Source organism: Cynara cardunculus, assembly GCF_001531365.2.
Source record: "Cynara cardunculus var. scolymus isolate 2C chromosome LG 10, CcrdV1, whole genome shotgun sequence".
NCBI classification, from domain to species: Eukaryota; Viridiplantae; Streptophyta; class Magnoliopsida; order Asterales; family Asteraceae; genus Cynara; species Cynara cardunculus.
In genome coordinates, this window is record NC_037537.1 from 3,056,936 (window position 1) to 3,079,327 (window position 22,392).

The 22,392-nt window shown below is 35.8% G+C and overlaps 1 pseudogene; it reads right to left on the bottom strand.

The window, feature by feature from the left end:
- Positions 1-2,089: 2,089 nt before the first annotated feature.
- The window catches only part of LOC112519179, a 21,322-nt pseudogene continuing 1,019 nt past the window's right edge, over positions 2,090-22,392 (bottom strand).

Below are 22,392 nucleotides of genomic sequence, written 5' to 3' on the forward strand. Positions count from 1 at the left end.
AATAAAAAATTCATTAATTTTCTATTATCCACTAACAATAAACTTTTACATTTTTAATGAATTAAAAACTATCCATATTTATAATAAATGGGCTTGGCCCAACAAATCGAATATGATACAGAAAAGCCCAATTGGATTTGAAGAAAGCTGCAACTTTAATTATTGGACGACTATTTACCCAAAATTGAGGGATTGCTGCCATCCTTTACAACCGAATTAAAAACAGCAACAAAAGTCGTCAAAACAGCAGCTACAAGTGAATTTTTATTACTCTTTGGATTTGAACATGGACGCTTCTGATCTTTCGGAGCCCAAGTTCAAACCAATCAGACATCACCCTTGTGGTTTAAGCACTTTCAAAATAGGACACGTGGAAAGAGTTGTGAATCCCATTCAATTTAGGTGGTAACTCTTATTTGAAAGCTTGGAGTCCCACCCATCCCACGACTGTGAACGGTCTAAACTTCCCACATGATACATTTCCAATGGGACACCTTTTAACATCACATGTCCCAACTTCGAAGTCCACCTGTCGCCTCTTCTTATCAGCATGACTTTTCTAGCAATCTTGAGCTGCCTTCAAAGGCTCTCGAATGCCCTTGACCTTATCGGCCATCTCTTGCACAATCTTAGGCTCGTCAAATTGTTTCTCCTCCCCTCCCCCTCGGTGAGAAAAATACGTCAACCGCAAATCCGTCATCTCCTCCGACATCCTGCCTCCGCCTCCGGTCTATGAATCGTGTCCTTACAACATCTCCGGTGAAATCCTTCTTCCCCCCCACACTACAATAATAATGGATGACCCTCATCGGCCTCTCATCCATGGGTTTAATTTTGTTTTTAAGGTTTGGATTGATATCATGGTTAATATCACAATAGTATCACGGTGATATCACAATGGATTTCACATTGTGTATCTTTGTGATTACTTGGTAATCGCGATTTCCATCTTTGGACCGTTGGAGATGGAGTAACTTACGTGGTCTGTACATTTTTGTGATTACTTGGTACCGGCTGGAATAATGTTTATGAGAGGCCGAAGATGTGATGTCGGAGAGAGGCGTTTTTAAAAATACCTAAAATCCCCTCTAATTATAATTTTAACTCAAATTACTAAAATTATTAATTTCCTAATATATCATTTGACCGTGGTTGAGATTGGATCTCACAGTTACCACAAACTAATCAGTTCTCTCTTGAATGAGCCCCTATATATATATATATAATATAATATAGGGAAATGTTCATTTGAGAAGTGGTAAATATTTGAGAAATAAAGAAGTGATCATAGCTCTTCATCTGGTCAAAATTTGCGGCTTTGATTGTAAGCACCTGATAATTCCTCGCATGAGTATGCGAAAGATAGAGTACTAGTTTCTTAACTTTTATAAATAGGTGGCAAACGAGTTCATATGTGAACCAGTTAATTAGTTCATATCTGAACTATTTAACTGATTCATATATGAACGAGTAAAATAGTTTATATGTGAATCACACAGGATCATATATAAATCGGTTAATTAGCTCATATGTGAATCATAAAGGTTCATATATGAATCAGTTAATTAGTTCATATGTGAATCGGTTAAAATAGTTCATACATCAATTACATGAGTTCACATATGAACAATATAAATGAATCACATGCATGGTTCATATATGAATCCGTTTGTCACCTATTTATAAAAGTTACGAAATTACCCCTTTATTTTACCCATAACCACAATTATTGACCAATCAAATCCGATCTTGATTGTATGAAAGGTAAGATCACTTCTTTACTTTTGAAATAATAACCACTTCTCAAAATAACCTTTGGCTATATATATGGTAGTAAATATGAACTTTAATGGTCAAAATGGCCATCCTATCACCGATGCATATAAATAAATTGTACAATTAATTTGTTCGGGATATTTAGGAGAATAATCTCCTGGATATGTTTTTTCTTAAATTCATGACCTTTTACCATATATCGAGGCATTTTTATGTTAGGAACAGACAAGGCGTTCTTAAATATATCAAAAGATCATACATTTAAAAAACCCCTTGTCGGAAGATTATTCTCGTGATAACCCTAGTTTGTTCTCTATCTTGCCTGGAAGTTCAATTTGTTCAAGCAGTATGCATACATAAATGCAAAGAACAGTGTGAAACTAACTAAAACCATAGCCATTAGTCCCAAGTATTCTTCTTCATATCCAAAATGGCTTTGGATATACCATCTGATTGTTGGATCCTGTGACATTCCTGGCACTTTAATGGTGTCCTCCACATCCCCATACTGTGAAGCAATCAATCCTTGAAAGGTCCATGCCAGTGGGCAAATCCAGTAACCCCATACCCACCACTTGGGAATTTTCTGAAATTTCAAGAAACCAAAATGTTTGTGAAGTTGCTATAGTTTCAAGATGTTTTGACCCAACATACTTACAAAAAAATGTCCTAATAGAGTACGTAACGGGACTTTTAAGTTTATAGGACAAAAAACTGACGTCTGATCCAAAGTAAGTTGTCAAGACAGATTGAAGCGACATAACGGATCCTATTTATGAAGTTGAGGAACCTAATAATCGTTCTATTAGCCCTTTTATAAGGTCACGTAACTTGGTTTATAACAACTTGTTGTAACACCATTAGATTAGATCAGATAGGATGCGGTTTTTGGTGATATAAACTAAACGTCTCGTTAAATACTCTATTAAGATGCCCAAAAGTAAAAGACCAATTTTGTTGTAACGACCGGAGAAACAAAAGAAGATAAACTTACCGGTCTGGGGATGAAGAACCCGGAGAAGAGGTTGAAGAGTGAATAGAAAGCAGATGTGAGGATAGATGCTAGTTGATCGTTAGGTGTGAGAGAAACGGCCATCAGCCCATTGTACGTGAAGTAGAGAAAGGTAAAGAAGTGTATGAAGAAGAACCACGAGTATTTACTTGCTGTCCATTGAAAGCTCACCATGCTGTATACAATAAGAGTATAGTATGTGGTCTGAAAGAACACATAAGGTATCTCCACAATTACCTGAATATATAACAAACAGAACTTCTTGTTAGGGTTATTAATGATTTTTAGAGTCCTACACTAGTTAAACTTGGATGTGTTTACTTGAATATATGCTGGAACCTCCCTTCACTCTCCAAAGGATCTTTTGGAGGGTAATCTAACGAGTTCTATGTATTCTCACATGGTAATAAAACCGAGGTCTACCACTCTAGGGATTTGATGATATAGGGCATTTTTACTAGTCTAGCTCCCTTTCGACACTCTCCTCTGGAAGGTGTATGTTAGAGTTACATATCGGCTAGACTTGGACCATTTAATTTATCGTTAACATGTGTTGCAATCTCCCTTCTCTCCTCAAGGGCTCTTCTGAAGAGTAATCTAACCGGGCTCCAATGCTCTCACAAGTTTTCTGAGCGAGATTTGATCCGTAATGTTGATTTCTATCGTGGATATGCTTTTTGTTTTCATTGAAACCTTTTTTTAACGATAAATGGATCAATGGTCACAAATATGACTTGTTTTCTTCATGGTGGGACTCCATTGGTGTAACCGTGTAAGGAATACAAGAGAGATGTGGAGGTTGGTCCTATTTTTACAATAAGTTTATATGATGCTTTTAGGCATTTTAACAAGTTTTGTAGGACAATTTTACATACAAAAAAACTATTGTGTTACCTATTTTACATGACTCTTTTGATAAATATCTTATAGTTTGGTTCTATAAACTTAACTTTAGAGTTAACTTCACTATTGGTCCCTGAGATTTAGTGATTTTTTTTTGAAAGTGGGAACCGAACTTCAACAAGTCAAGATGTCGTCCCTCAAGTTTTGGATTTTGCTTTGAAAATGGGACTTCATCACTAACTCCGTTAAAAATACCCGTTAGAGCTGAGCGAGGGTTAAATCGTCCAACCATGTTTTACCTTTTTTTGCACTTTTCTTTTTCTTATTTTTGAAAAACCATCAAAGTGTAGGAACCAAGTAATTAACTCTAATATAAAGTATTCTATTAAGTCGGTTGGACATTCTACATGTCCTATTAATCCAATTTCGTTGTAGTGTTTATATTGCATAGATATCTGTTCTCTAACCTGTGCCATGGCATATGGTATGGCTGAATACATCCCAGCAGCTCTTTCTCGATAAAATATTGTCCGTTCAAAGGCTACTATCGGCACTACTGTATTGCCATTGTTAATTCCAGCGAACAATACCGCACCATACAGACCCCCAAAAATCATCGTCAAGTCGGTGCTGCTATCCCTGAAATGGAAACGACATTAAACGGTCATTTTATGCTTCTGAATAAGGGTCGAGATATAACTAGGTTCTACAAGTACTAGAAACCGACCTTATAGTACCAACTTTCCAGAAAATTGTCCCAATCAAGAGTGCAGTAACAAGGGTGAAGCAGAATCTAACCAGATTATAATCAGGAGTTCTCCAATAACTAAGCCATTGTTTCCGTATGCACAACTTAAATTGCCCCCACATCGACACGGAGTATATGGTTGTGAAAAATAGCTCTTTTGCTCCTGAAGGAGGTGTGCTTAATTCTTTCACAAGAGTACAAGTTCTTCTGCTTGATCAGGAGCTATTCGTTAGTTTGAAATCTATAACTACTATAACAAAATCGGGTTTATAGGTATCCAACAAGTTTTAGGTGTCCCAATAGACCACTTTATAGGACTAAAACTTCATATCTAAATGTGTTGCAATAAGTTTATATGATGCTTTTGGACGCCGTAACAAGTTTCTTGTAACATTTTTGATACAAAGCGTGTTAGCTATTTCATCGGACACTTTTGAGAAGTGTCCTATGAACACATCTTTTTATATGATACCTTTTCTTATAGTATCTTATAAATAGCCAATACGACGCTTTTATACCAAAATGCCTTAAAAAATTTGTTACGACGACCAAAAACGTTATATAAATCTATTACAACACTTTTACATACGACACTTTGTTGTTTAGTCCTATAAATTAAGTCTTATAAGGAAGTTTATTACGACGTTTAGACAATTTTGACGTCCTATAAACCCAATTTTGTTGTAATGAACTTTGAAACATGAACACGTATGACATTGTACGCATATAACTTCACTTACTGATAAAGACTTGATGACTTGTAGTGTTGTGCGAAATCAATCCCGATCCGCAATTCTGCTGCAACTGAGGTGACTTCCAACATCCATGTTGCTGGATTTTGCTCATCTACTAATTTTGGGACCCCAGGAATTCCCTAGAATGTACAATACATCTTCAACTTTGTTTCCTCTTCTATATATATATATATATATATATAGCTGATACAAAGTTCTATTTTAAAAAGGTCCTAAAAAACTTGTTAAAACGTCCAAAAACATCATATAAACTTATTAAAACACTTTTAGATAAGACGCTTTATTGTTTGTTCCTATAAACGTCCGACTTATAAAGCGGTTTATTAGAACAGTTAGATATTATTAGCGTCCTATAAAAATGATTTTGTTGTAGTAGTAAAGTAGAATGGTCCAAGTCTAGCCGACGTGAGACTCTAACACACGCCATCCAATATTGGAAGCTGGACGGACAATAGATGTCCCTTAGCTATGATACCATATTAGAATATTTGGAACCCCTTTGAATCGTCTCTAAGAGAGCCCTTATAGAGAAAGAGAGAGCGCAGGTTCTGACATATTTGCAGGTTTGATGGTTTGCATCTAACCTATGTGAGGTTATAACATGTATAAGATGTGTAGGTGATTTTAGTGTCACCGACTGTTTAAGTATAATTGGAATTAACACGAGTGTCAATGAGTTCCAAATTATGATCTAATACAAGTTACGTGGTGAGGAGTGCCCACTTGTATATAAGACGAGTTTGTTTCTGCATACGAATGTACCTCGAGATATTCAACAAGTTTCTCTGATTTTAGGCCCAATGATCCAGAGTAAATTACTTCTCCTCCTGTTTTCATCAGAAATAGCTGGTGCAAAATTCAACAAGGAGCATGCGCAATGCATTAGAGATTAGGGAGTGAGGAATATAGGTGTGCATATAGGGTTAGATTAAGCGGAAAACCAAAAAACATGAAAAATTGAAGAACACCCTTATGGTTTATGGTTTATGGTTTAGGGTTTAGGGTTTAGAGTTACACGCGCACATGTACATACAATTAATTTGTCTTGTATATATATGCATATGTATATAGAAACCATGAACCATCTGTATATAATCACTTGTATGCCCATGCATATGGATATCATGCGGATGAGATGAATGATTATTAAGTTGTTCCTCAATTTTTCAAGGTAGTCCCATGAAGCTCACTCACTCTCTCTATATATATAAATGCAGTACCTCATCAAAGGCTTCAAAAATATCAATGCCAGGCTGATGGATGGTGCAAACCACCGGTTCTCCCGGTGTCCACTGTGTTTCTCACTGTCCTCATAACGATTGCTGCTGCCCTTGCATCAAGCCCAGTTGTTGGTTCATCCATAAATATGATTGAAGGATTAGCAACGAGCTCTACAGCTATCGTTAATCGCTTTCTCTGCTGTGTTGACAAACCTGTAACCCCTGGAATCCCTACAATCTTGTCTCTTAGATCACCCAGCTCAACCAGTTCCATCACCTCATCCACAAATAGCTGATCAGAAATTATAAAGAAACATTCTCTTAGTACTCAGTTCCATCTGTCCATATTAAGCCAAGAAAAATAGTGCTTGCCTCCACTACTAAATGGAAGACTTTTGCCTACGAACTTTTCCCTAACAAATCCGTCATTAAAGGGTGATTCGTCACAAAAGCGTCAAAAAAAAGTTGGTGGGTATTCAAATATGTGACAAATTGCCCCGCGGGTGATTCAATTGTTGGTGATCCATTAGTATTTTCTTGAAAAACATCGGATTCTACGAAACCATTGGTATTTCACCCATGATGGTAATTTTTGTGGGTAAAAGTCATTTGTTTTGTAGTGTTATTTACCATCTTTTCTTCTTTATTGATATCTTTGGGGAGTCGGAGGAAAGCTGAAAAAACGAGAGATTCATAGACAGTGACTTGTGGTGAATGGATGTCATTCTGTTCACAGTATCCTGAAATCCTAGTGAAAGTTTGTTGAACTTTACGGAATCCAGAGGTTCTAATATCGCCTTCTATGTAGCCACCGGTCTTTCTTCCTGCTAAGACATCCATTAGAGTCGTTTTTCCTGCTCCACTGATACCCATCAATGCTGTCAGGACCCCTGGCTGAAATGCACCGCTTACCTCCCTAAGTAACTGGAGCTTGTCCTCTGTAACTCCTTGTTCTTTCATTGCCTGCCATGGTATTGTGAAAATGTGAACGAGCATCAAAAATACGAGCCTAAGTTAGCGTTTGATTCAATTGCATAATGATTTGTTTATGGAATGGAATCACACTACGACAAAAGTGGTTTACAGGACGTCTAAAATGTCTGTATGACTTAAACTTATAGGATCACAAAAAAATCATATCTAAAAGTGTCACATAGGTTTATAGGACGTTTTAAGGTGTTTCAACAGAAAGTGTTGTATTAGCTATTTTATAAGACATTATTTGAAAAAAAACGTCCCATAAAAAGAAGTATCATATAAAAAGATGGGTTTATAGGACATTTTTTTAATAGTGTTCTATAAAATAACTAATTCGATACTTTATTAAAAAAACGTCGTAAAAACTTGTTAGAACACTCAAAAACTTTATATAAACTTATTGTAACACATTTAGATAGAGTGTTTTATAGTTTGTTTCTATAAACTTGAGTTTTATAAAGTATTCTTTTAGAACGCTTAGACATTCTAGACGTCCTTGTAAAACCAAATTTCGGTGTAGTGTCAGTCAAAGGAATTGTAATATGGAGTAATTGAACTATGGTATGACAAGGGAAACGGTATAACATCAAAAGTATTGCGGAAAAAGTAAACTAACATCAAAAGTCCGAGCTTAAGGTGATGTTTTATGAAGGAATGTGATCTTTCAAAGGACTTGAAATCTGAATTAAATGAACGGGGAACGGGATGAGATTGAAGATATATATACTTACAAGGGGCATATCCACGTAGTAATTTACGTTGTCAAATGACATGGAGAGTGGAGTGAACGGAAGAACCATCCCTTTTCTTGGAGCAGCAGAATTTGCAGCCTCAAGACTTGAATCTTCATTTATATTAAGCTCAGTTGTTCGGGACCGATTCTGGTTTTTCTGGATGACCATTTCTCCTGGAAAGATAATCATTTAAACCCGAAATCCATAACGAACGAACTTCTTTTTACGAATAATATCACTTACTTGAGGTCTTCGCATCAAAGACAGACCGCGATTTTGGCTCTTCTTGAGTTTCTTCATCCATCACCTTGGTGGCCTCTTCTAGTATAGTTGCTTGTGGCTTTCCAGGAGCTAGTATTGTCAAATAAGAACATTAAAGATACGTGAAATACAACAATACACTATAACAAAATCGGGTTTATAGGACGACTAAAGTGTTCAAGTATCTTAATAGAGTGCTTTATAGAACTTATGTTTACTGGACCAAGGAATAAAACGTCTTATCTAAAAGTGTTACAGTAAGTTTATACGGCGATTTTGAACATTGTAAAAAGTTTTTTAGGACATTTTTAAACGAAGTGTTTTATAATAACCACAAGGGTGGTGCCTGATTGGTTTGAGCTTGGCTCCAAAGGTCAAAAGTACCGGGAGGTCTCAGGTTCAAATCCAAGGAGGAATAAAAAATCCCCTTGTGGCCACAGAGATTCTTCAAATGCGATGACTCCAGACTATCAGCAATGCAGATGGTCACACTGGGATTAGTCAGCTCGCATAGCGGGTTGGATATCCAGGTTAATAAAAAAAAGTTATTTTATAGGACACCATTGAAAAATGTCATATAAACCCATCTTTTTAGGACACTTGTGTTTATGAGACACTTTTTCAAATAGTATCGTATAAAATAACTAATACGACAACTTATTTACAAAAAAAATGTCGTAAAACTTGTTACAATGCATAAAGTATACTGTGAACTTATTGTAACACTTTCATTTAACACCTTTTATATTTTTAGTGCTATAAACTTAAGTTCTATAATACACTATTCGAACACTTATATTCCTATAACTCAATTTTGTTGTAATGTGAGTTAGATGTTCATCTTGGCTTAAAAACCAAGAACAACTTACCGTCTAAATATGCAAGAGCAAAAGTGAAGAGAATGTTGAAAAGGACTGCTAAACCAAGAAGAGCAGCTGCTCCTATCCAAAACCAGTTTCTATCAGGGGTTACTCCAAAGTTACGTAGAACGACTACACCCAATTCGGTAGCATTGTCCGAGCCCTGAATTCCAGTAAATTTTTAGTGTGATTCGAATTCCATTTCTTGGACTGTTGGAAACCGAAAAACGAAGGTAGAAACAACATACCAATTTGTTCATCCACCTTGGAGCAAGCAGTTCATTGGTAGTTAAGGCATTGAAACCGTAGCTTAGAGGTGAAACCCAATAAGCCCACTGCCACCCTTCTGGAATTCGACCTGTTCACAAGAAATTTACATGTTAAACATGTACCTAAACTCAATTTACATGAAACCCAATATGCCCACTTATAAAGTATCATGTTAGGACGATGCGTAGACATTTTAGACGTCCTATAAACTCAATTTTTGTTGTAGTGTTTAAAGCAATATAAATCTTGCTGAAGTTGAATCATTGTTTATATTCGTTTCTTCAACAGAAAGATGATCAATTTTAGGATTTGTATAGAAAATGTAACTCACCTTTAGGAAGAATAATGCCACCCAAAAGGAAAGTTGCTTCCAGAATGAGAGTTCCAGCAGTGTTGGCTATGGTCATGGTTCTGCAGACTGCAGCAATGAGTCTGAATATTCCAGAGGCCATTTGCTGAATCAGAAATGTTAACAGGAATTGCTTGAAAAACCTGGCAAGGGGAAAAGAAGGTTCACATTTAGTTACCTTTTCCATTCATAAGAAAGGAGCTAGTAGATAATACTAACCAAGTTTCTTTATGTTTACTTGGTTCACATGACTAACAACAAATTACAAGCTTTTATCGACAAACTTTGATGACTTAATACCATATAAAAAGTAAACCGTCGTATTAACCTTTTTATTGGACATTTTTCAAAAACTGTCTTATTTATGAAAGGCTAACATGACACTTTTCAAAAGTATCATGAAAAAGCTAATAGCATGATTTAGGTGCCGTTTACCAAACGCTTACCCGGATAAGCGTTTACCAAGTTATTTTACTTTACCGGATGAATATGCCAAAGACTATAAATCTTACCCGGTAAGAGCGAAGACAAGAATCGAGAGTCTTACCCGGTAAGTGAGGACGAAGACTCTTACCATGGTTAGCGCTTACTAGGATAAATTGTTGCATACGATGCGTTTTAGTGAATAAAATCTTATCCGGTAAGTAAACGATAATGTTGAATTTTACCGTTAAGTGTTTACCGGGTAAGTGTTTAGGTAACGGCCCCTTACTTTTTCTATCTTATTAGGTTGCCCAATCTTCATGGATGGACTTGTTAAGTCGCCCATCTTCGTTGTAACAACTTAATGTAATGCCTTTAGATAGGACGCCAGTTGTTGGTCCTCTAAATTAACTTAAAGTCCCGTTAAGTAATCTATTAGAGCCGATATGTGTCCTAATTAAAAGACCAATTTTGTTGTAATGTGCCAAGGCAAGACGGCTATGGTCATCCACTAAGCGACAACACGGTGGTGGTTCTATCACTACAACAAAATCGGGTTTATAGGACGCCAAAAAGTTTTATGTGTCCTAATAGACCGCTTTATATGACTTAATTTATAGGACCAAAATATAAAGGGTTCTATCTAAAGGTGTTGTAATAAGTTTATATTGCGATTTTTTTGGACGTCTTAACAAGTTTTTTAGGACACTTTCATACAAAACGTCCTATTAGCAATTTTATAATACACTATTTGAAAAAATATCTTGTAAGAACAAATGTCCTGTAAAAAGATGAGTTTATAGGACACTTTCTCAAATGTGTCATATGAAATTGCTAATGCGATGCTTAGTATTAGAAGTGTCCTAAAAATTTGTTAACGCCCAAAGATATTCTATAAACTTATTACAATGTCTTTAGATGATATGCTTTATATTTTGGTTCTATAAAGCGGTCTATTAGACACTCAGAAATTGGTGGCATGCATCCTATAAATCCAATTTTGTTGTAGTGTATGTTTGTGTGTGTATCTGTCGTTCAACAGCATATAGTCCTCGTCCCATACCTGCTAGCTTCAGGGGTAAATCCAATGACATAGTATGTCAAGATTGTCCAAACCGTAGACTCTACCAAAGATATCGGCACACGTAGCAGGATAGTCGGAATAGTGAACGCCCAAGTTGGATGAAAGAGGAGATCCCTTTGCTTGTATAATACCGGAAGCCTCTCTATGGTGAGCGGGAGTTCAGGAAAACCGTTGAACATATTAGTGATGAGGGCAAACAATAGAGCTCCAACATAGAGGGCTCCATCTTCTTCATTTCTAGAGTGCATTCTAGTCCTCAAGAACATTGTTGCTCCAATAATTGCCACAAAGCTGATTTGGAGAGTCTTGGCTATATAGACTACAGCAGTCCTCTTAATTAGTAACCATTCCTTATCAAATGAGGCCTTAAAAAGCTCGTTCTTAGGGACTAAATACTTTTTGAAGACAAGAGCTGCTTTCTGATTCTTGGACTTGTTGTATGGCACAACCAGCGCATTTTCTAGTTGTTGGCCAACATGAAATTGCTTGAAGTACTGTGCAAATTGAGAGACTGAAACATAGCTATATGGCTTGCCTCTATCCGCCCAATATTGCTCTTGATCCCTCGTGGAAATGACCTGTAATAAGCACAAGTTTTATAATTAATTTTTCATTACTTTTTCAATTCTATATTCGATTCCCGAATCTGGAAACAGATCATGAGTTCCAACTTTTGAGCCTAAAAGTTCAACAAAACTGATCAAGTTTACAAGTTTTCGGGAAACAACAATTTCATGAACAAATACTAATCATACTTTAAAGGAAAACTAAAAAGCTCAATATTTTAGAAATCATTGGTGCTGTTTGGCGATTGCTGAATGGTTTGGTGTAGAATGATTAAGTGGTCAGAATGATTAAAAGGCTCTCATGATATAGTGCAAAATGAAATATAATTGTTTGGTAATTGTTTACAATGAATTAAGGCGCTGGATGGTTAAGGAAAACCCAAGATACAAAATCATTCAAAGAGTTTTAGATACAAGATTTACCTCTTAATGACGATTCAGAAGCTGCATCTCAGTGAAACTATTAAAAGGTAAACCGACAACCTCAAGTATCATATGCATGCATGCATATATATATATATATATATATATATATAGAGAGAGAGAGAGAGAGAGAGTCCCCTTCTTTTGTTAGCCAAACATTTAGTGGTAACTTTGTTACCCAATCTCATTCATTAAAATTTCTCATCAGAGGTTCAGATGGACTTAGTGTCAAGTATGTAATGTAGATAAATGAAATGCGCGACCTTCACCAAATTCATAAGTGGACAAGGGTATTTACGTAAATTGGTATAATAGGCCGGATTAGGAAACAGTTAGAAAACCCTGATATCTTTCAACATCAATGTGGAAGGTTATGTGAAACTCATACAATTGTTTTGTTCCAAGAAAACGTTGCACTTATGTGTAACTGATATTCACTTCTAAACAAATCGGCTTTTGGTGCATATTGCTTCTGTTCACAGACACTCTAGTTATGATCAAATTGGCTTTTGTTCATTAACAATGAACATCTAAGCTTTATCTGAAATTCAAACACTTGATCTGTTCAGAAAACACACTTAAGTTATGTAAAACTCATATTCAATTATGCAAAGGCATAATCTTGTTAAAGGATTACTTAGTCTAAGCATAATAGAACAAATGTGTGAAGGGAGATTCTTTTCCTCAAGAAGAAGCTTGGAGAGCAACAAAGCCATTGGAACTTATCCACACAGACTTATATGGACCTATGAAGACCCCTTCTATTGGAGGTACCAGGTACATACTCACCTTCATAGATGATTACAGTAGGAAACTTTGGATTTACTTTCTGAAAGAGAAGTCTGAGGTCTTTAATATGTTCAAAATATTCAAGGCTTATGTTGAGAAACAAAGTGGTCACATGATCAAGACCATTAGATCAGATGGTGGAGGAGAGTATAACTCCTCATACTTTCTTGATTTTCTAAAAGAAAATGGAATTCACCATCAGATTACCATTGGATACACCCCTCAACAGAATGGGGTAGCTGAGAGATTAAATAGAACCATTGTTGAAAAAGTAAGAAGCATGCTAAAAACTAAGAATTTGGACACTTCATTTTGGGCAGAAGCAGTATCCTGTGCTTGCTAGTTGTTAAACAGGACTTCAACAAAGGCTCTTTCAAACATGACACCCCAAGAGGTATGGACTGGTTTCAAACCTGTTGTTGGACACCTAAGAACCTTTGGATGTGTGGCTTACTCACACATCCCTGAACAGAAGAGAAACAAACTAGATGAAAAATCTGAGAAGACTATTTTTGTGGGATATAGTGATAGATCTAAAGCTTACAAGCTCTGCAATCCTATCACTAAGAAGACTATCATTAGTAGGGATGTTGTGTTTGATGAGGGAAAGTATTGGAATGATGCACCAAGCAAGAAGTAATTTTTCCTCAGATTGTGACAACCACAGAAGGCAGAAAGAGATCAATCAGAATGAAGAAGGTTTTGTGCCTGAGGATATTTTGAACACTCCTACAACCTCTCAATCTTCTAAAAATTCAAGCTCCTCTTTGGACAGCCGTGAAAGTCCACCTAAGAGAGGTTACATAAGCCTAAGGGATATATATAATGATTCAAGAAGTCTTGAATTCAATGACACCACATATTTTGTCTTATTCTCAGATGCTAATCCAGTATCATTTGAAGAAGCTTGGCAAGAAAGAAAATGGAGGGAGGCTATGGACAAAGAGATAGAGACCATTACAAAGAACAATACCTGGGAATTGGTAAATCTTCTAATTGGTCATAAATCCATTGGGGTAAAATGTGTATACAAGACCAAATTGGATGAGAAAGGAAACATTGACAGACATAAAGCAAGGTTAGTAGTAAAATGTTACAAACAAAAGTATGGGATTGACTATCAAGATGCATTTGCACCAGTCATTAGATTAGAAACAGTTAGATTAGTCATATCTTTGGTTGCACAAAATAACTGGAAAAGTGCACCAAATGGATGTAAAGTCAGTCTTCTTAAACGAGAATTTAGAAGAAGATGTGTATGTGCCTGAGGGTTATGTCAAGAATGGTGAAGGACACAAGGTGTGTCACTTAAAGAAAGCCTTATATGGCTTGAAACAAGCACCACGTGCTTGGCATAGTAGAATTGAAGGTTACTTCTTGACACATGGCTTCACCAAATGTCCTCAAGAGCATACCCTTTTTACTTTGAAATCTGAAGGTATGATTTTCATTGTTTGTATCTATGTTGATGACTTGGTTTTTACTAGCAACTCACACACTTTGGTAGAAGAATTTAAAGAAAGCATGAAGGCAGAGTTTGATATGACAGACATGGGGCTGCTTCACTATTTTTTGGGTATTGAAATCAGACAAGAAGAAGAGGAGATCAAAATACTCAACACATGTATGCATAAAGTTTGATTGATAAATTTATTATGGGACAATATAATTTTTCTATTTCTCCTAAGGAATTTGGGATCAAGCTCTCCAAGGACAACAAAGAAGGAAGTATAGATGGCTGTTTATATGATTGGCAGCCTTATGTATTTGACTGCTACCGGACCTGATTTGGTCTTTTCATTTAGTATTTTAAGTAGATTTATGGACTCACCAAAGGTCAGTCATTGGGAAGCAGGGAAGAGGATCCTAAAATACATTAAAGGAACTCTAGATCATGTCATTGTATATTCTAAGTCAGACAACTTCACACTTGTGGGTTTTAGTGATAGTGACTATGGAGGAAGTTTCGATGATGGCCGAAGCACAGGAGGGTATGTGTTCCATATGGGATCTGATGCAATATCCTGGCAATCAAAAAAACAAAGTGTTGTGGCACTATCTTCTACCGAGGCAGAAGATATGGCACTTTCTATGGCAGGCTCTCAGGCTCTTTGGCTAAGAGATATACTACATGAGTTGCATCACACTCAATCTGGCCCTATTACTATTTTTTGTGACAACAACTCTGCCATTGCTCTCTCAAAGAATTATGTGTTTCATGGTAAAAGCAAACACATCCGAGTTAAGTATCACTTTATTAGAGAATTGATCACAAATGAAGAGGTAAAGGTTGAGTTCTGTGGCACTAAAGACCAATCGGCAGATTGCTTCACAAAAGCACTGCAGTGTGGAAATTTCAAAGGCATGAGGGATCGCTTGAAGGTTCAATCTTGTCTAGCTTAAGGGAGTGTGTTGAAAGTAAGCTAGTCAGGTTGATCAATCTGTTTCGTTGGAATTATGACAGTTATTATCGTTAAATCTGTTAATATCTTTAGGAAGGGTCATGACAGTTAATTAATTGTCATACCTGTTCATGAATAGTAGTGTCGTTCTGTTTGAAGGGTTGTAACCCTTCCCTGTGTATATTTAGTGTCTGTAATTGTGTGTCTTGTAGTTAATATATTTAGTGTCTATAATATTGGTATGCTTGAAGTTTGTTCTAACATTATATATAATAAAAGAAAATAAAATAATTAAAAGGTACAAAAGTACCCTTGGTGATTAGGTAATGCATGTGATGAAACATTGATTAATTTGGCATTCAATTGGCTATTGTTGGTTTGCAAAGTTGAGGGAGGTTAAAGGAAAACCCCAACAAAAACGTAAAAAAACGAGGAACACTCTGGTAACCATTCATCTTGACAATATGCACATATACATACTTTGAAGCGGTTTCTTGGTTTTTATGCACGTGTGCATGTTTTCCATTTTTTTTGCATTTTTTTCCTGGACGTGACCCTTGCAAAGTTAATATTGAATATGTTCGGTTAAGAAATAATTGAGCCTATATATGTGTGTGTATATATATATATATATATATATGCGTATGTAGGGTCAAGTTAAAGGAGAAAACCGCCAACAAAATAAAAAGTTGAGGAACATCCTAACGACCATCCATGTAAAGTATCTACATGTGCATACAAATAATTTGTGTCCAGTATGCACATATGCATAACATGCACTAAACCAGGAAACGTCTTCAATTACTTGCACGCACGCACATGTGTATACCATATAGATGAATGATTATCAGAGTGTTCCTTTCGTTTTTTTTTGGAGGGTTTTTGCAATGGCATAGATTATTACCTCTTGCAGGAAATCAGCAATTCCCTTTCTCTCTGGACATATGAATCCTAAGCTCTGGAAGAACTCAGCAATATGCTCTCTCGGGCCTTGATATACAATCTGGCCTTGTGATAAGAGAATGATGTCATCAAACAGATTGAAAGTCTCAGGAGAAGGCTGGAGGAGGGACATCAAGATGGTGGCTTCTGTGAAATGAGCTACCTGCTGCAAGCACTTCACTATCTGAAATGTTGTTGAAGTGTCTAAGCCTGACGATATCTCGTCCATAAATAGTGTTTTTGTCGGCCCGACAATCATCTCTCCTGTTTTAAATCAAACAATCCGTTGGTGTCATACCCTTGATTTTCGGAACCTTGAAGATTGTTCTTATTATATATTATGAAATTATAACACATATGAATGATGCTTATATGTTTATATGAATTTATGCTTGTATCATGTATAATCTCTATGTTTATTACCTGTTGTCAACCGTTTTTTCTGTCCTCCAGATATTCCTCGTATCATCTGGTTTCCAACAATCGTGTCCCGACATATCTCTAGTCCCAAAATCTAAGTTTGTATAACCAAGATATAAAAAGACGCTTAAGCTTTCTCGATTCGGTACATGCTTACAAATGATAAGTTGAACTTCTTTCTGTATTAGAAATAGTCATTAACAAATTGATACACTAACATCTCTAAAGATACTTGACACAACGCCAAAATTGGGTTGATAGGACGCCAACAATTCCTAGCGGTCCCTATAGAACGTTTTATAAGACTTAAATTTATAGGATCAAATAATAAAACATCATATCTGAATAGACTTCTATTACTAGCTAATATATAGTGTTCTTTTTTTTATATATATAAAAATGTCCTAAAAAATTTGTTATAACGCCCAAAAACATTCAATGACTTGGTCTTATAAAGCAAGCTATTAAAACGCTTAGACATTTTTTGGCATCAGATAAACCCAATTTTGTAGTAGTGTGAATTCATTGAGCCAAAGACTAGTTGGTGGTGTTTTCTTCATCACCAGGAGAAAACAAGAATCAAAATTTCATCATCTAAAATTCTGACCAACATACCTTGATAACGTAGTCAGTAATTAGATTGTTCTCAACACCTTCCATTGCAGTAGCCTGAATCAATCAAGGATGATCCATATGAACATAATTAAGGCATAACTGAAAGCAGATAGACTGAATGAAAAACGATAAACGCCTATTTGTATGATGATCTGTTGCTACCTTCATGAAGAGGTCAACCTCTGGTTCTGGAATTATACCAGCCTCTTTCTCTCTTCTATCAAGCTCAGTGAGCAATTCTGCCACACATTAGTTATTTTTAAGAACGTTTCTATACCACAAAAACTAAAGCCAACAAAACCAACACGTGGGGTCTCCGTGACCTCTACCATAAAGAGTAAAGCAAATGTTTATGAGAATCCCCACCTTGTTGTAAAAAGTGTGAAAAATAGAGAAAGTTGAATACAAAATGGTAAAGTATCGAGTACCATATCGGGATGCAACTCCCTGGCATCTGGCTGAAAAATCAAGAGTTTCTTTGACGGTCATTTCTCCTACATGAACATCAGTTTGGCTGATATATGAAGATGTCCTCTGCGGAACAAATTCTTCGAGTGTATGCCCATTGTAAGTCACTTTTCCTTCGATCTATTCATCATGCATATATATTTCCAAATATGATCTTATCACATTGTATATGTTTAAGATAAAAAAAAAATTGATGAAAAATCTTGCTTGAAAACTTACGGTTAAGTCAGGGTCTGACCGTCCAGCTAAAGCCAACAATAATGTTGTCTTTCCAGAGGAGGGTGGGCCTAATAGAAGGGTCATCCTGTCATTAAAAACAGTTAAGTCTACTGTTAACTTGTATATTGTTGTTGGGCCCTGAGCCTTATGTTTAACAATAAAGCTTTTTAGATCAGTTGGTAGCTTAATATAGCATTAGAACTCTAAGTGTCAAGTCCCTAGACCGGTAGTACATGACTCTGATACTATGTGAGAATATGTAGAACCCGAATAGAACGAGCCATTTGAGGAGAGAAGGGAGATTCTAACATACCTTGAAGGCCTGATCATCCCAGAAACATTATCAAGAATCGTAAGTTTTCTCTTCTTGGATAGTCCAATGCCGAGAAAAGCCAAAGCCGTGTCAGCAAGATTGTGGACTGTGTTTGTTAAAGTCGGTATAGCTCTATTACCGACATAGCAATTAGTTTTCACTGTTAAATTCTCAAAACGAGCTTCTACCGATGGAAGAGTAATGCCAACCCTGCAACCGAAAAGAAATACAATTAATTCGCATGTTGATAAACTAAAGCAGGTCATGTTGATGGCCAGTTTATTAAGTTTTTTCTAGTTTTTTTCTAGTTTTTCATCACAATGATGGTGACTTCAAATGAGCTTCTTGTGAATAGGAAAAATATGTTGAAAACTTGAAATCCTACAAGTTCATAGCTTTTTCTAAACTAGATTCGAACTGCCGGCCAATATATTTTCAAAAGTAAACTAAATCTGGTCTATGTGGTTAGTCGAAAATAACACTTTTTGTCCTTATTTTCAAAATTACAAGATGACCATCACAGTTTACAAAAACGTCCTGATTTGATTCCTCCCTCTAATTAGAAGGGATATAAAGAAATTCTTTGATTGGTGCTCATAATTTCCCTCTAGACTTAGCTGCTATCGAAGCTCACACCTCGGAACGCGCCGTTCTTATAGGACTTATTTGTTTGTCGTACAAAAAAACTTCGTCATTAATATGTTTGCTCGCGGCAATTGTGGCCACTCGGGAGCAGCAAATGGCGTCCCTCTTCTTGTACCTCATTCCTAACGACATTCCTAACAACATTGCCTTGGCATTCTAGAAAAAAATTTCGTAATTGATTTACCGAAAAATAGGTATTTTTTTCTTTATTCTTTTTTTTTTTTTCAGAATTGAGAAAACAGGGTTCATAATTACTCCTCTTACTACAGGGCGCTTACCTAGCTCAACTCTGGACACGCGGTGGAAACTACCAAGCTGGAAAATTTCCGTTAAATGACGGACGTTATCATTTTCCTACAGATTTATTTTCTTTTACCCACAAAAATCATTGAAGTAAATTTCCGTCGTGATTACACGGATCACCTAGAAAATACCAATGGTGCGGTAGAATCTGATGTTTTCAAGAAAATACCAATGTGATTATGTCACTCCAAGAAAAATGGTCCTTCGGAATAGGTTTGATTTGACAACAAATGTTACTAAAATTAATCCGATTGAAAAGCGTTACTAAAATATTTAGGTACATTACTAAGAGTATCTCAAACAAATTCCATAAAGTTTCTTTAAAATAGAGAATCAAAAGTCAAAATTTGCAAAAAAAAAACATTTATCTCCAACAGATTCTTTATTTTGGAGAATCCAACATTGATTATAATATTAAAATATTTCATTCATAATATTGTTTCTCTTTCTAAATATTTATTTTCAAAGTTTCCTATTGATTGTCTCATTTGGTAATCATTTTTGGGGTATTTTCCGTATTTGGAGAAAAACCCTTATCTCTCATATTTTCTCCATTTTAGAGATAATTTTGGGAAAGCTATTTGAACAAAATATTGTCTCAAAATCCCTATTTCCTCCATTATGTCCATTTTGGAGAAGCTGATGTGTTGGAGATGCTCTAAAACCTTCATTGAAGGTTTTCAGACATCTAACTATCCTCACTTGGTAGCGAGGTATCATGTTAAACAAATACTGCTACCATATCCCTACGACAAAATGGGTCTTTTAAGATGCACATGTGTCCGTATAGATACTTAATTGAGAATTAAGTTCATAGGACACAAATATGCATCTTTATCTAAGGGTATTAAGATAAAAGTTCTATCCATTGTAACCCAATAGGACACAAACAAGTAAAACCATTCTATTAGACTTTTTATATGACGTTTTTGAAAAGTATACCATATATGAAAGGCGAATATAAATATGTTAATAGGACGATCTACTTCTTTTGTCACGGTAGGTTGTCAACTTCATCGATAAAACTTGTTAGGTCGTCTAACTTTATCCTATCAACTTATTGTAATAATTTAAGATAGGCCACACGGTTCACGGTCCTATAAACTTATTGTAATGTTTTTAAGATAGGACACATGGTTCATGCTTCGTGGTCCTATAAACTTCAAATTCCAGTAAGTAGTCTATTAGCACGCTTAAGGACGGTTGGGGCCATGAGACCAATTTTGTGGCAGCATATAATTAAACTACTTCCTATTTCCAAGAAAATTGCAACAAATTTCTCTAGATAGTTGTGTATAATGTTCCACACTTAAGTTGAATGTCTAAAATACCCTCGTTGTGGAGCAAAATGAATACATCGGCTCAGAACGATGCAATTTTCATCCACTACAAGAAACAGGGATTTTAGCAATGATTTTTGTTGTTGCTAAAAGTCCATCTAGATAGGGAGAACATATCATCATTCTAGCTTCTCGATAGAACTTTCCATCGCTAAAGGCGCGTCGTTGAAACTCAATTTTCTTTGTAGTGATCGGGAAGGAGTGTAAAGCTAAAAAAAAAAGAGCTGCAAAAGGATGATAAAAATTGAATGAACTTTGAAGTTAGAGATGAAATTAACTAAGAAAGAAGGAACCTGTCGAATCTGCCTCTCAACTTCCTCAAGAACCTTCCATTATCTACCTCGGGAACCTTAAACAGTCGATCGATAATCTGTTGCTGATCATCCACTCCAAGGTTTTTAACATCAACTTGTTTCTTCATTTGCTGGTTTTCAATGTCATCTTCTGTAGCGTAAGATTCCATGAAAGCTGTCCTTAAACGATCAAAAGTGGGTAGGTTTTCTAAAGCTGCCCATTTCAATCCCTGTTCATCTTCCTCACCATGACTGCTTCTTCTGCTATGATCAGTTGCACTCAAATACGTCTCTTCCAAGCTCCAGCTATGGCTTCTGCTTCTGCTTCCAGCTGGTTTGTCATCCATCTCCATCTCTTAATAATTTCCTTCTTTTATATATGTGTATATATAATGTGTCATGGTCCCATGAGGTTGGTATTGTTTAATTTCTTCGATAATATAGTGCACCATATATATATATATATATATATATATATGTATGTGTGTGTGTGTGTGTGCGTGTATATACATATATTTGTTTTGGCATTGTTTGGGTGTTTGCTGTTGTTTTTCCCTTAGGTTCGGCTCCAATACGTCGAAACTGCTACGCTGTAGATGGATTAGTCCGATGACAGAAGAAAAAATGACAGTAGATCTGTTGTTATCTGTTTGTTTATAAGATATAGATATATTATGAAGGTTGTCATTGTTTGTGACGACATGCAGTGGACTCTTTGAGCATTGGAATATTTAGTTTTGGTTCAATCTGCATGGCTGGGCCGGCAGCAGAATGATCGATCCTTCAGCATAATTGCTGAAGCTGCAGTTGACTCAAAAAGGAAACAGTTGTTCCAGCTGTGATCAAGAATGTTTTGTGGATAGACTACGAGCCATCAGGTTAGAAAAACAAAACCCAAATACCCGATCAAATTGATGAACCCAGGACCCGTTTGGTTTGCGGCATTTGCTGGAATTTGGGATTGGATTTCATTTTAATCTCGCATTTCAAACTAAACTTTGGAATTGAAATTGAGCGCTTTTAATGAAACTAGAAGCGTACTCGCGCAATGCAGCAAGATGCATCGTGATTTTAATATTTTATTTTATTTTTTATCTCAGTCGATGTTATAATATGCTTTATGTGATTTTGAGAAATGGATGATGTTTTTATTTTTGAATAAAATATATGTTTGAAGATATCATAAAAATTTGACAAAAATATATCGATATTAGTATCAAATTAACTATTTGAAGTTTCTCACTTTTTTGTGTAATTTTTTAATTCAATTTTTTATAATTTAATTTATGTACAATAACAAAGTAATTTATATTTGGTTTAATAATATAATTTTTTTATAAA